We start from the raw sequence: 16,718 nt of genomic DNA, 5'->3' as shown, positions 1-16,718 counted from the left end.
TTTACGTAGCCTATCATGGCTGGGTTTAAAAAAAAAACCGTGTACGCAAGGCGGCTACGGCCGCCGCCATTTGCGTTCCTTATTTTTGGCTGTCTTAGTCTACATAAATATTTACGTAGACTATGATGGTGAAAATAAAGGGGAACGCAAATAGCGTAGCGGGCGCTATTTGCGTCCCTTTTTGATTCGCTGTTTAGCCTACGTAAATATTTACGTAGGCTAAAACGGTGAATCAAAAAGGGACGCAAATAGCGCCCGCTATGTTATTTGCATTCCCCTTTATTTTCGCTGTCATAGTCTACATAAATATTTACATAGATTAAGATGGCAAAAATAAGGAACGCAAATGGCAGTGGCCGTATCCGCCGCCATTTGCGTACACTGTTGTTGTTGTTTTCCCCCCAGAGCCCTCTGCGGCTGGAAATCCGGCTGTGGATGGCTCTGGCCTGGCTGGGCCTGGCCGGCTGCTCCGTGGAGCTGCCGCGGAGCACAGCCAGCCGCGGAGGATTCCGGGGGGGGGGGAACGGATCGCCTCCCCCCCCGTCAAGGATTCCGGGGGGAGGGACAGAATGCCACCCCCCCACCATCAACATAATCCGCGGAAAGGTAAGTGACTTTCGTACATCCCTAGTGGTAGGGTCTTTCCAGCAAACAGATGGTTGAGTCTGTCTGTCAGCTCTCCCAGTGCTGATTTCTTGTTGGGACAGAATTCCTGCTTCTCTTCCAACAGGTGATCAGACCTGACAATGGTGGGATGATTTATTTGTCAGTGTGGTGCAGAAGTTCAGACTCTTGAGAGCTGATTGACTAGGTACTGTGGCTGTTTTTGTGCTCATCACCAAATCTCTCATGCACATGCTCCATGGACAGAACTAGGTTTCTATACATGAATCGTCTCATGCTGTACTACTGGGTCTCAGCAGGGGGGGATCTCCATGGCTGTGGTTTTTACTGGAGTTGAATCTGCTCTGTCTGGGGACACACAGGGCTTGAAAGCCTGGATTATCCCAAAGCTAGCCTGGGGCTCATGGCAGGTCACACAGCAGTTTTCCATGAATTGTTTGGGGGGCTCCTGGGTGGAGTCTCATCCATGATATCACCTAGAGAGCTTGTTCCCTCCCACCTACTCCCTCCCTCGCTTGCCTTGTTCCACCCTTTCTGCTTTCTCTGGCCAGTATGTGTTAGTGCCTGCCTCCACAACCTATGCCCGATTCTCCCCATTTTTTTTTTTATTACTGTTCCACTAAAACCACAATAGGACAATAGCAGGTATAGCTACTCCTGTTCAAATGCACTATTTTGCAATAGTACTGTATTGCTATAGGGGCTATAGCTACTTCCATTCAAGTGCACTATTTCGTGATAGTGCTGTAGTGCTATACTGTTACGGTGCTATAGGGTTATAGCTACTCCTGTTCAAATGCGCTATTTTACGATAGTGCTGTAGTGCTATAGAGGTATATCTACTTCCATTCAATGCATGAAATGATGGAAACATCAGGGAAACACAGGTGGGGAAAACATTGGGGAAACAGCCCTTGATCCGGGTCAGTGAGGTCACAGCTAGGTGAAAGACACACCCCTACGCAGGGCTATCATGCCAGAGTAAATGTGGAAGGTTGCTGCACACTGCAACAGAAGCGCCGACAAGCCGAAGAAAGGAAAAAAATCAGACTAAAAGTTGTCTCAGAAAAAAAAAAATCAAAAAATGGTTTTTCGGTGCAAAACTCCATGATAGCTGTGGGATGGCTATGACATCATGTGCCCTGAATGACCTCCAAACACAGCAGACTCGCAGTAAATCACTTGTGGACACTGCCTGCCAGATTTAATATTTGACTAGATCTAGACACTACAACAGGAGTGTAGAATCCAGCCCAGAGTTTCCCAGATGTCCATGCCCCCTTTCCCTAGCTCTACACCTTTGCCCCAACCACCCATTGTTTGATGGTTTTCCAGCTTTTCCCCATTCTAAAAGGTTGAAATGCCTTTCTTAAAGCACAGTTACTAGTGCTGTGCCAGAAATTTCTCTCACATCTTTTTGACCATTCCCGTTTCATTTGATAGAAGAGAATTTGCTTTCTAAAAGAAATTCAATGGTGAAGAAATTTCGGAGAAATTCTCATGGGCTGGGTGTGGGTTTCTTGGGCTTACCTTAGGAGGTGGCCAAAGAGTGAGCATAAGTGTCTTGTTTTTCATTGTACAACCATCTCTCTGGCCGCCTGCAGCCCCCTCAGCTTCCTTCACTTCAATGAAAGCCCAATAGAAGGCATCATGAGGTAATTCCTCCCATAGGGCCTTTTCAGATCAGGAGGTGCAGGCAGCCGGGGAGGGAAGCAGTAATTAGGTAAGCTCAAAAACACCACAGAGAAAGAATTATAAAACACCCTGAGAATGAGGCAGAACAGTGGAAGCCTCTTTCATGGGGAAATAAAACTTTCAGGAAATGGGAGGACAGATTTTGGCTCAGTGCTAATTCTACCTCTTCCCTTCAGCTAGATACAGCACTGCCCCCATCCACCCCACCCACACCTGCATTGTGATGAACGCAAAATGGGGGCTAGTCTGCCAACACAGTTGATGCTGCTGCAGTACAGCAACCCAAACCCCCTTATCAAAAAAGAAAGAATCTGTGCTACAAGCCCTGCCAATGGGGAGCCCTATCTGTGAGAAACTTTTGAGAATTTCTCCTCCTCCTGGAGAAATTCGGTGAATTTATTTCCCAGATTTCTCTGCCCGCAAATAGTTAGTGGCAATAAGAGCTTTACTCTAAAATATTCATAATGGTCTTATGTCTTCAGCCCCGCCCATCACTGGAAAGTGGCCCCTGAGAGCTTCTCCAAAAAGTCATTTGGCCCTCAGGATGAAAGAGGTTCAACACCCCTGCATTAAGATGATAACAGGGCTGTAACTAATCTGAGAAGCTGCATATAATATCTGTAGCATCTGGTGAAACTGACCTGTGCCTTTTTTATTTTATCATGCTGTGTGTTTCCCTACCCTATTACACACAGGACTTCCATTTTTAGTAGAAGCCCCATGTTTATCATAACGCCTAGTTCTAAGCTTGGGAGCAGTTGACCCACATTTGACTAATACATGCCTGTTAATGTTCCAAGTAGGGATGTACGGAAGTTCCGCCACGGATCTCAGGGAGGCTGAATGTCAGCGCATTCGGCCCCCCGAAATTGGTGGCGGAACGGCCCGCCCCCTGCCCCCCCCGGGATGAGACTTACCTTGGGTGGATCTTCCTGGCGGCGGTTCGGTGGCTGCGGCTGCAGCAGCCGGTCGTCCGACTGGCTGCTGCCGCCGCCATTTCCAGGTTAAAAAACAAACAAACAACCAAAAAGGTGATAGGCTACATAAGATTTACGTAGCCTATCATGGCTAGATTTTAAAAAAACACCGTGATAGGTTACGTAAATGTTTACGTAGCCTATCATGGCTGACTTAAAAAACCAAAAAAAACAACGCGCGTACGCAAATGGTGGTGGCCATGGCCGCCGCTATTTGCGTTCCTTATTTTGGCATGTCTTAGTCTATGTAAACATTTACGTAGATTAAGACAGCGAAAATAAGGGGAATGCAAATAGCATAGACGCTACACTATTTGTGTTCCCCTTATTTTCGCCGTCTTAGTCTACATAAATGTTTACGTAGACTAAGACGTGCCAAAATAAAGAACGCAAATGGTGGCGGCCATGGCCGTCGCCATTTGCGTATGCGCATTTTTTTAAAAAATCAGCCGTGATAGGCTACGTAAACATTTACGTAGCCTATCACGGCTGACTGCAGGGACACAAAGGGCAGCAGCTACGGCTGCCACCATTTGCGCCCCTGCTAGCCAGAGGCCAGATGTCCGGCTGCTGGCGGAGCCGGCCGGAGGCTCCGCAGAATTGCTGCGGAGCACAGCTGGCCGGCCAGGATTCCGGGGGGGAGGAACGGAACGCCTCCCCCCCACCATCAACATAATCCACGGAAAGGTAAGTCACTTTCGTACATCCCTAGTTCCAAGTATAATTTGAGTTGATGATGATTTTGCAGCATCAAGCCCCAACTTATGACTATAGCTTTTTCTGAGATGGGAAGCTGTGGCCTATTCATGGTGGTGTCCTTCAGCACTGATCACCTGTTTGACAGGAGGAAGCGGGGACTTTAAGCACAGTGGTCATAATCATGCAAGATTCAGAACATGAATCCAAGTGTCATAAACACAAAATGAAATAAGCATTTAAAGAGACATATGAAAGCTCCAGAAAGCATAGAGACAGCATAGATTTGTTTATGTATTTAGTTCCTAGTGTAAAATAGGGATGTCAAAGAAATCTGTAAGGGATTCAAATGAGTTTGGGTTTCCATGTATCTGACCTGCAGGTTACGCAAGTTGCATGGATTCCATGGACTTGTGGACCAGTTTTTTACTTTCTTGGGGGAGGATTTCTGGAAATCTGCACTTGTGTTAATGTGAGTGAGCACAAGTGCGCATTAGCGCTAATGCACACTTCTGCAAGTATGCACTTGCACTAATGCACATTAGTGCTAATGTGTAATTGCACAAATCAAATGAAATTCTTATCCATCCCTAAAAAAAATCTGATTCTGTCAATGAGCAGATGACAGAACAAAAGATGCTTGACAATCTGCGAAACACAGATGAAATGGATTTAACAACATCCTTACATCCTTAAAGTTAGAACATTTCACCTATGCCATAAAAGATGGTTAGACTGGGAGACTTTTGCATTTTCTGCTTACAGAAAAGGAAGTGGTAGCAAAATACATGCACTTTTAGATCATATATCTCTTAAAATGTTTTTACAATTATAGCTGATTTAATACAGAATGAATTAGTCTTTAGAGGCACATTTCTGCCTGTATGCTCATATAAACAGGAGAGTCTCAAACAGCTGTATGTGCCTAATTGCTTTGCTTTTTAAAAGTGTGGGTTATAGCTATTAATGATTGGGAATAGCTCTCAGAGGAGCCAACTGATGCACGCAGCAACAGATCTCCTGTACTGAGTTCCTTACTAGGAGTTATTTGTGTTAGGGCCAACCTAGATAAGATTCAGGACATCCTTGATTGAATCTCCTAACCTAAAAAATCCCTAACAAAACATAAGCAGCCATAAAGGAGTGAATAGAACGGGGCAATTGGATTGGGTATGTGTGGCACTGTGGGAGGGATTTTCTTTTCCCTCAGGTTATTTTGCCCAATCATAACCATACACACATACTTTCCCAATAGCCTGGCTGGGAGGGAAGGACAGGTACAGTTGGGGAACCTGTGTTTGTGGTGAGTTTTTGTTTTGCTCTCTGCTAGCCAGGCTACTGGCAGGATGGGATTTAGTCAGGGAAGTGGTGTGCTGTGGCCAATGCCATGGAACTGCCCAATGACATGGAACTTGTCCAACCCTCCCCCACAAGCGCTTTAAGGTTTTAAGAAGATTGAGAGATCATTAACTCATGTACCTGATTGCACCCTGCTACGGACTCAGTGAATAATCATACCTCCCTAGGTCCATAGATTGAAATAGGAAGCAAGATAAAGTAAGGACATTGAACAGGAATGTTCATGTAGGATCACATGCCAGGACATCACAAACTATTTGCTTTCCTGGCAACCTCTTGCTTTATGTACAATCTTGCCTATCTTTTGGTAGTACTATAGCCCTCTGCAGACACACAAAGGACCAGCCATGGGAATGAGAAGGCATTAAAATGATTCATGAAGCAGACTTTCCCCATTCATCTGACAAGACAACAGCATGTGTCAGACCTTGGAGATTGAGATAATGTTGGTATTGTACACAGTTTGAAAATTTGTATTAATGTTAAGGAATGTTTAAGCAATTTTGTTTTCATTGCTATTTGGACTGCTTGAGCAGCCTCCCCCAACCGGATGTCCTCCAGATGTGCTAGACTACAATGTCCAGCATCCCCAGCCACCATAGCTATGCTGGATGGGAATGGTGGGAGTTGTAGTCCAGCACATCTGAAGGGCAACAGGATGGGAAAGGCTGATTTAGAATATCACCTGAAAACAATGAAAAAGATTGAGAAGAAAGTGTCCAGTACCGGTGCTCCTACAGAATACTCCATTTACGTGGAGGAACAGTTTAGGTGGTAAAGAATACATAATTTAGCAGGGACTCTGCTACCAGTCCAGTCTAAGACTATGCTGTGAGGCTCGTAACAGACAAGAAGAAGTATAGATCCTTAGATGAGAGGGAGAAGCCTGCGATTTTGAACAATGAGACACAACTGCCATTGAGCAGATGGGTCCTGCTTCCTGAAATGAGGAAGTGATGTTTGAACGGAAGCCATGTCATTACTGCAGTGACAAAAACCATCTAGCAGATGTTAACAGAAGTTATAGTTGAACTGGAATGTGTGAAATATTTATCCATGCACTGGAATTCGAAGGACACCAGCAGAATAAACATTATCTGAAACTTTTGCTTAACAGTGTGCATGACCTAGTCAGAAGTTTTATCGGACTCATAACAAGTGTCAGTTTTGCAGAATGAGAAAGCCTATCGCCATTTTCTGCTGGCATTAGGCAACACTTAATAGATTGTGGTATATGTATATGCATGACAAATGTAAACAGATACTAAGGTTATTTAAGATACCTGAACACTGCTGAGAGTTCATGCTCATATTGGCTTGTAGTTCCTTTCCACCTGCAATTAAAAGTGATGGTTATTACCTACAACAGCCCTAAACCATTTTGACCAGGATATGCAAAGGACCACTTCTTCCTATATGAATCTGGCCACCCCCTGCATTAACCATTTCAGGCCCTGCTTTGTGTTCTGTTGCCTTCAGAGATCCAGTTGGTAGGATTACAAAGGTGGGACTTTCTAGGGCCAAATGAAATGTTCTGCTAATCATGCGTATGAGAGGTATGAGTGATTGCCTTACTTACTTGACGTCCACAACGGAACCACAGAATCTGTGATTTGCAGCCGGAATGGATTTTTACACAATCTATACATCGCTAGTGATTAGCATGATGTTTAGTTTGGCCCTCAGTTGCAAATCTTTGACTGTGGAACAGCTCCCCAGATTGGCTAGGATGACCCCTTCTCTAATTGTTTCATGATGTACTTAAATATGTTTTTAGGGGCATTCACATGTTACATTCAATGCATGTACAGTCTGTCTACATGCATACACAGATTGCCAATCTGTACAATTGTAGTTATTCACATATAACATTCAACATGTGTACAGTTCATGCACATTTCACACAGATTGCTGATCTGTATTCACATGTAATGGAGTTTACAGGGGTTTCTGGGTGATAGAGCCTTTTGCCTGTTGAAAAGCATTCCTTCAGCTGGAAAACTATGTGACAGGATATTGTAACTCTTACATTGCTCCTGTAGAATTCAGATTTGTTCATTAACACACAGAAATTTGTTCATTAACAGACACAATTTTTGGATCTTGATTTTTTTAAAGTAAGCAATTGCTTATAAAAGTACTGCTGCTTCTCTACACAAAAGTTAAGTTCTAGAGTGTTCAGTGGGCTTGCACAGTATTGTGCTGTCAGGAAATGTTACTAGTTTTATCTAAAACATTATAAATGGAAGTACTACTAATGCAGTCATGTATACTTAAAAAAACCCCAAACCACCTGCTCTCCAACACTCCCCCCACACTATGAAACATGGCAAACTGAATAAAAATGCAAATGCAAGTCAAAAATATTTGCTGATTACAATTTATTTAATAAGGTGGGGAAAAGGAAAGAATAGGAACCTTTCAAATAACTGTACAATTTAAGGTAAGTCTCTAAACAAAGCAAAACATTTTTTTTAAAAAATACAAGGGGCTGAGTCCAATAAATCAGTTATCCAGAAGCACTAGGGAATGCTTAGGGTTTCTCATCACAGGCCTTCCTGCTGCTGCTGCTGCTGCATAGCCCTGGGCTGGAATGCTGCAGTAGACTTCAGCCTGCCACTCTCTGTGTCAAAGCTGCTATTGGATGAGGTCTGTGTAAGGTACTGGCTGTATCTCCTCCAGTGTCTTGCCTAGTTGGTGCTTTTGATTTACTCATTCTCCTTGTAGTCTTCCCAGACCTTTTCCTCTCTGGGATTTTCCACTCTCCCTCAGATTTGATTCACAAAAAACTCAGAATCTCCCATAGCAGCTTGTCAGGTCCAGAAAGTGTTGTCTTCCAGGTATCCTGCAGGGGATTACACTTTACATGGTTACATAAGCCCTATGCAGGTGTTCTAAACCAGAATAGGGTAAACATGGGAGGGGTGGGGATATTCCAGCCCCACCCCTCTCCCTCATCATGTTTCATTGCCTTCTACTTGTGGTGGATAACAGTCTCCTCTGTCCACACCATTTCTCACAGTTCTGAATCATGTGGACAACTTCTACCTGTGGAGTCACCCAGAAGGATATGCGCAAGGAAGGGTAGGAAGATATATCCAACTGAATGCAGAGTTCCAGAGAATAGCAAGGAGAGACAAGAAGGCCTTCTTAAATGAACAATGCAAAGAAATCGAGGAAAACAACAGAATGGGAAAGACTAGAGATCTCTTCAAGAAAATCGGAGATTTCAAGGGAACGTTTTGTGCAAAGATGGGCATGATAAAGGACAAAGAAGGCAGGGACCTAACAGAAGCAGATGAGATTAAGAAGAGGTGGCAAGAATACACAGAAGAACTATACAGGAAAGATCTGAATGTCCCTGATAGCCATGATAGTGCAGTCACTGAACTGGAGCCGGACATCCTAGAGAGTGAAGTCAAGTGGGCCTTAGGAAGCATTAGTAACAACCAAGCTAGCGGAGATGACAGTATTCCAGCTGAGCTATTTAAAATCCTAAAAGATGATGCTGTTAAGGTGCTGCATTCAATATGCCAACAAATGTGGAACACTCAACAGTGGCCACAAGACTGGAAAAGGTCAGTTTATATTCCAATTCCAAAGAAGGGCAACGCCAAAGAGTGTTCAAACTACCGCACAATTGCGCTCATTTCACATGCCAGCAAGGTGATGCTCAAAATCCTACAAGCTAGGCTTCAGCAGTATGCAAACCGAGAACTACCGGAAGTACAAGCTGGGTTTCGAAGAGGCAGAGGAACTAGAGATCAAATTGCCAACTTTTGCTGGATCATGGAGAAAGCAAGAGAATTCCAGAAAAATGTCTATTTCTGCTTCATTGACTATGCTAAAGCCTTTGATTGTGTGGATCACAACAAACTGTGGCAAATTCCGAAAGAGATGGGGGTACCAGACCACCTTACCTGTCTCCTGAGAGAGGGTCAAGAAGCAACAGTAAGAACCGGACATGGAACAACGGATTGGTTCAAAATTGGGAAAGGAGTACGACAAGGCTGCATATTGTCGCCCTGCTTATTTAACTTATATGCAGAGTACATCATGAGAAATGCCAGGTTGGATGAATCACAGGTCGGAATTAAGATTGCCGGGAGAATTATCAACAACCTCAGATACGCAGATGATACCACCCTGAAAGCAGAAAGCGAAGAGGATCTCAAGAGCCTCTTGTTGAGGGTGAAAGAGGAGAGTGCAAAAGCTGGTTTGAAACTCAACATTAAATAATGAAGATCATGGCATTTGGCCCCATCACTTCCTGGCATATGGAAGGGGAAGAAATGGAAGCAGTGACAGATTTTATTTTCTTGGGCTCCAAGATCACCGCAGATGGTGATTGTAGCCATGAAATTAAAAGACGCTTGCTCCTTGGGAGGAAAGCTATGGCAAACCTAGACAGCATAGTAAGAAGCAGAGACATCACCTTGCTGACAAAGGTTTGTATAATCAAAGCTATGGTTTTCCCAGTAGTAACGTATGGCTGTGAGAGCTGGATTATAAGGAAGGCTGAGCGCCGAAGAATTGATGCTTGTGAACTGTGGTGCTGGAGAAGACTCTTACGAGTCCCCTGGACTGCAAGGAGGACAAATCAGTCAATCCTAAAAGAAATCAACCCTGAGTGCTCATTGGAAGGACAGATACTGAAGCTGAAGCTCCAATATTTTGGCCACCTAATGTGAAGAGAAAGCTGTCTGGAAAAGACCCTGATGCTGGGAAAGACTGAACGCAAAAGGAGAAGGGGACGGCAGAGGATGCGATGGCTAGATAGCATCACTGATGCAATGAATATGGACTTGAGCACACTCCGGGAGAGAGCGCAGGACAGGAAGGCCTGGCGTGCTATGGTCCATGGGGTCATGAAGAGTCGGACATGACTGAACGACTGAACAACAACAACAACAAGAAATTCACATTGCATGACATCAGCCTTGGGAAACTGCAGCAAGAAAATGTGCACAGAGTTATAGAACAGTACACTAGTATACAGATTAACTTTATGTTGTTTCCCAACAGGGTGAATTTAACCCATCTCTCTTTAATTATTGTAATTGATATGCATTATAATCATAGACATGAGGCCTGAGGCATATGTTAGAATCCCAGTTCTACGTTATTTAACCTTTTCTGCAATGTTATTTACATTTACACATGGTACCTGTTTGCATTTTGACCCAGCCAGTGTCTCCCATTCATGCTTCAAGTTCAGATGCCCTTTGATGCTAGTTTAAAGAGATGCTCACTTTCAGGAATTGCTTTCACACAAAGCAGATCTAAAGCAGTGCTTGTCATTTACACTTTGACAACTCAGAATGACCTCCCCCATTTCTTTCTTCTGCCATAGGACACAGAAAAGACAATAGGTTTGAAGACACTGCGCTGGATGAGGCAGGACAAAACAGACACTGTAAAGGTTTATTTAATGTTGAGAGATTGTTCCTATTGCTTGGTGTAAGCCATTTAAAAGAAACCATGCATGAGTACATTTGTAAGTCTATATTACAAGCCCATTTGTGTGGAAAGTCGGTTTTCTCTTCTGGACCCCAATACATCCCAACATACAAGGAAACGATTCCACTCTAAGTCATTAGTGTATCTGAAACTCCAGCTGGATACAGTCATTGCTTCAGTAAAGCAGTTGACCCAAGGCACAGAACTACTCTAAGACTCACACACATTACTCCTCAGGGTCACATATTTTCCACTCACCTGGCTAGCAAGCAACACAGTCATATATTCACTTAACTCTCTGTGTCAACATATGCTTCTGCTGTACCCCTTCGATATCTATGGCTATTTTTGTTGTGCTGTTGTTAGGCTTACTCGTGGAAGATATTTTTCCACTCATCAGTTTTAGAGTTATAGGGAACAAGTACAAAACAAAGCACAGTCATTTGGATTGCCATGTTGGCCTACTGTGAAGGTCAACCTACTGGATTTATTTCATCCTGATCGGAAAACAGCCTCCATCTACTTACATGTTAGAGGCTGTCAGTGGAGTTCTAAAGCAGAAGATTATGTTTTTTCATTAGGCATCTTGATGGAGATTTTTTATCTCTTTTAATACCTATCTGTCAGTGTTACGCATTTGAGATTCTCTGGGTAGGGTCTATGAATCTAAACACGAAAGAAATTTACATTTATTTTGACTAAGAGCTAGGCCTGATATGTGTGTGTGTGTGTGTGTGTGTGTGTGTCTGTCTCTCACCTGATGACTTGCATAGGTGCATGATTTGCACGGCTACAATCACAGATATAGCAACTCAGAGAACTTTCAGTTTTCAGATTAACCTTAAACTTAATCCAGAAAAAACAGGGGTACTGTGGGTTGGGAAGGTGTGATCTGAATCAACCAGTCTTGCAACTCATTTGGAAAGGGTGGTACTCCCTCCCCTCAAAAAAGACCAAGTTCACACTTGGGGGTCCTGCTGGACTCTGTGCCATTTCTGGAGGTGCAGGTAGCATTGGTGGCTAGTGGCGCCTTTTACCAGTTTAGGCTGGTTTGCCAATTGAATTGCGACCCTGTCAAGAGAAAACCAACCTTCTCTCCATTTCTCATGCCCTAGTCACATCCAGACTGGGTGTGGGCAAATCTGTCTGTTTTGCTTTCTGTAATATTCACCTTTTTTCAAGTACAAATTTGGGACCAGGTTTCTTGAAGGACTGCATGGACCTTCCCAGGCCTTAAGATCAGCCTCAGATGCCCTGCTGGGCATGCATTCAAGGTCTCATAGGTTGGTGGGCATTATCTACTTGTGGATCTGCCAAGGAATATATGTTTGTGGAACTCTGTCTCAAGGGACATATGTTTGGCTCCATCTTTATTAACTTTTCAACAGGCCTGGTTTTCTGTTTCCATCTCACTTTTATTCAAGATGCTTGACTGAGTTTTTCATGGTTTCAACTGTTGCATCATCTGTTTTATGTGGATTGCTGCATTTGGTTGTATCATGTTTTAGGCAGCCATTTTGAATTTTGTGGTTGTAGTGAGATTCTTTCAGTATTTCATGTTTTTAATTGCTTATGTGAGCTGCCTTGCTAGGGCTTTGCCCTGAAAGGTGGCACGCGCACGTGTGTGTATATATATATGTGTGTGTGTGTGTGTGTGTGTGTGTAAGTAAGTGCTGGCTCCAGCTTTTGGGAGCCCCTTTAGAAGGACATTCTAAATGAGTCTCCCTCACTCAGCCAGCCCATTCCTTCATTGCCACTGTTATCAGCTGCTGCTACTCCTCTTCCTCATCATTTCTGCTTACTTGCCAAGCAAAGAGCCAGTGAGCAAGCAGGCAGTGACAGCTACTACTACTCCTTCTCACCACTTCTGTGTACTTGCTTGCTCCGTCCCTCAGGGCCAGAGTAAGAGGTCGGCAAACAAGCAGGTTGCACCACTCAAGAAGAAGAGCAGGCTGAGGGGTCTCTTATCAGCCATGCCAAGGCCTGAAGTAAATAAATACATACATTTTTAAAGATGACATGCACATGTCTGAGTCATCTCATAAGCATGAACCTAAGCTGTTTCCAGTGCTGTTAGGGGGAAAGAAAGCACATTCAAGGAACTCACAAAGTCCCAGCAAGCAACAGCCTTGATTACATCATTCTAGTGCTATCAAGGAAAAGAAAAGGACTGGTAAAAAGGGAGCCATGATCAAACTGATACTGAAGTACAGAACCACAAGAAGACTAGTAGACATTTAAAGAACTCACAAAGTCTCAGCAAGCAACAGGCTTGATTACAGGACTTAAAGCTAGCCGAACTGAGGTTTTTTTTATCCCTGGCAGATGCAGCAGAGCTTTCTAAGATCCCTTTGGTTTCTAATGGTGATTGTGAGCTTGACTCAATGGATGTGGGTCACTTAGCAAATGTGATACCAGCTGGATGTACATAACATCTGGTTCCCATTTTACTGCAACTAAAATAACAGCCTGAAGTGCCAATGTAAGCTTCAGGGCTGTGGTTGACACACAGCATTTGATAGCATTTGGATAGTCCCAGGCTGACTTCTATGTATTCCCAAAATATTAATGGTTACTAATGTATTCTCTATACAATAACTAAAACATGGCTATAACCATAGTGATATGATAATAAAATGAGTGGTGAAATATCAAGGTTTATTAGCCACAGTAGTATTTACTGCTGGACTATAAATCTTTGTAGCAAATCAGTGTTTTATTTAGTATTTAATATCAGCTTTATGGGTTGCAATGATCTTCCAGGGCCAAAGTTTTAGAGCTGTGCTTAGATAAAATAAGTACCTGTACTCCTCCTTGTTTACATATTCCATTCCTAGCATAAAGATTGGAGTAGTTGAATAATGAAATGTTTGGACTGTAGGATCTGATTATTGTTTTAAAAGTTGGGTTGATTTTTTTTGAAAGTTTAGAACTTATTCGGTTGGATCCGAAGAAGACGAAGCAGAATGTGGCTTTCCTGGCTATTCCCCACCACACCCTCCCTGCACCCCCCAAAGCCACTCTTACAGGTCATGGACCCTCTGGAATGACATGGCAAGGGGCATGCGGGGTTGCAGCAGGATGGAGGAAATCAGAAAAATTCTGTGGGACTGCTATGCACAAGACAAAGTGCCTCTCCGTTTGTGCAAGCCACCTTTGGATCCAAGGCACTGCACATATATTAACAATAATATTTATATTGTAGAGACCTGGCAGGATCATAGGAAGGCACCTCCACATTGGAACTATACACATGGCTCTACCATCTGCAGAATCATAAATGCAATACCATGGGTTATGATGTATGTATGGGAGTAAGTGGGCCTCAGACACTGTTCCTTGATGAATAATAACCAACTTGGCATTTTGTTTAACCTGTAATTCTATCTATTTTGTTGTGGAACAGACTGGGGTCTAAATCATTCATGTCTAACTTCATGGGAGGAGTGCGTTTATAGAACTTGTATACTATGACCAACAATAGGATACTAAAACTATCAAAGTGGTTTCTTGTATGGTTTTGACTCCTTGGATGTTAGTTTCCAAGCAATCCATTGCATGTTTTGTTAAATTTGTCCCTGTTTCTTCAGACATACATTCATATCCATCAACCTATGGAAGGGAAATAGAGCTCAGTGGTAAATAAATTTAAATTAACCTGGGCTTTTGTTGTGGCTACACTAGGACTAACATTATTGGCACAGCCTTTCAAAACTAGGAGAGATTCCAGCAAAGGCAAATCCCACCACTAGATAATTAAACACAATTAAATATAATACTCTACGGGAGATGTCTGCTCAGACTGAGCCTTCATCGTGGAGACCTCATAGGAATATAGGAAGTAGGGCTGTGCACAGGCCCCCCAAATTCATTTCAGATGCCAGTTTGAACCTTCTGAATTTGCCCCACTTTGCTTCAGGCTGATTTGGACCCAATCCAATTCACTTCAGATTCAGATCCGAAATGAGATTTGGATATCTGGATTATTAGGATTTTAAGTTTTCCCATTGACTTGCATTGGAAAACAGAAATGACCATAACTTTTTTCAGTTTTTATGATAAATACATGAAATTTGGGGACCTGGCAGCCCCCATGGAGCTGATTCCACCTGCCAAATTTCAGACAGTTTAGCCTAGTCATTTTTGTGTTAGGCTCAGGTAAAATGCGCTATTCTCAGAAACTCAAACCAAAGGTAATAAATTAAAGGGATAATCAGAGAAGTTAGGTGTTGTGATCAGAAGGAAGCAGGGATGGGCAGATTCCCTACCTGGTAGTGGGCGCTATTTGCATTCCTTTTTCCCCCGCTGTGATAGCCTACGTAAATATTTAGGCTAAATACATCGGCTAAAATGGCTCAAAATTACTACATAACTATTTACGTAGCCTATCATGGCAGCTTTGCAGGCTGCCATTTGCGTCCGCAGCAGCCCGTCCACGGCCAGAACTCCAGCTGCAGACGGCCCTGGCCGGTGGCTCCACAGAGCTGCTGTGGAGCGGGGCCGGACGGTTTAGGATTTCGGGGGGAGGTGCAGAGCGCCTCCCCCCCACCGTGAATCACCCCGTCGAAAAGGTAAGTGACTTTCATACATCACTATCCCTAGGAGGAAGTCACTATCCTTAATCTCTGGTGTAGGCGTTTGTGAAGTGCAAAATAACCCCTCTCCCCTAGTACTACTTTCCTATTCAGCTTCACACTGGATGACCTCAGGCTCTCTTTGGCTGAATGGAATACACATTACCTGGGAAAACAGGCCTGCCCTAGACCAGCATGCACCAGCCAGACTGGGGGTGAGCCAGCCTGGCTACTGGTGCTGCTGGTCCCACCAGCGCCTCGCCCATCTCTGTCCCTGCCAAGACCCCTTAGATGCTTCATATTGGGGTTGCTTTGCACCACAGTAAGCAAACAAGCTGTGTGTGTAGTGCTTCTCCCACTATATATTATATATTGTATAATAAATGTGTATGGATGTGTGTGTAGTGTGAGTGTACACACACAGAGAGGGGTGGTGGTGGTTATACAGAAAGAAAAACTACCTGCAAGTTAAGGGGTGGGGTGGGGAAAGGGAGTTCACTATAAAGCCTAATAGAAGATAAAAGGTTTTTTCTTGGTGTGTGTGTGTGTGTGTGTGTATATATATATATATAATATAATATAATATAATATAATATAATATAATATATACACATATACATACACAGACACATAAAGATAAGAGTGGAAATACAGGAACTGAGAAGGGCAGGAGGAAGCCAAAGAACAAGGCAATGAAACTAAAGTTGTTTTTAATTTTTTTTCTTTTGGTTTTTTTTTTAAATAAAGAATCTAGTAGAAAATAAAGAAAGAGAAGATTAGTAGGAATAGTTGAATTGAGAAGGACTGGGTGGGAAGGAAGAAGGATGACAAGTGAAGCTGCAAGAGAACACAGGCACCACACAGATCTAGCTAGCCAACTCTCTCTCACAACGAAATGAAAGCAGACTGATCTTCTGGTATATATGCAGCATCCCCCCCGCAACACACACACACACACACACACACACACACACCACTGTCATTGATCGGAGACTGCTGGGTTAAATTCAGACCTAATCTGGCAACTAGAGTTGCCATTTGCCAAAGCTCACCATTTCCCCCCTCCTTCCTCCTTGCCCCCACCTCCTCCCTCCTCCTCCTTGCCCCTCCCTGATCTTTTGCAAGTTGATACATTTTAGGGACAGGCTGTCTGGCTTCAGAATGACTTCAGAAATGCTCCAAATCTCCGAGGCGCACCGAGGCGCTTCGGGGGCTGACCTGCCTCACTTTGGGCCACCGCGGTGGTATTCTAACCCACTTCGGAGCTCAACGGAGCACCCCTGAAGCGCCTTAATTTGCTTCAGAATCCAGACCAAAGCAGTGCACAGCCATA

This window comes from Heloderma suspectum, chromosome 4, assembly GCF_057233095.1.
Source record: "Heloderma suspectum isolate Gila_16-S chromosome 4, 16-S_ref, whole genome shotgun sequence".
Lineage (NCBI taxonomy): Eukaryota > Metazoa > Chordata > Lepidosauria > Squamata > Helodermatidae > Heloderma > Heloderma suspectum.
The sequence above is the reverse complement of the archived record's forward strand: the minus strand, read 5'-3'. Positions refer to the sequence as shown.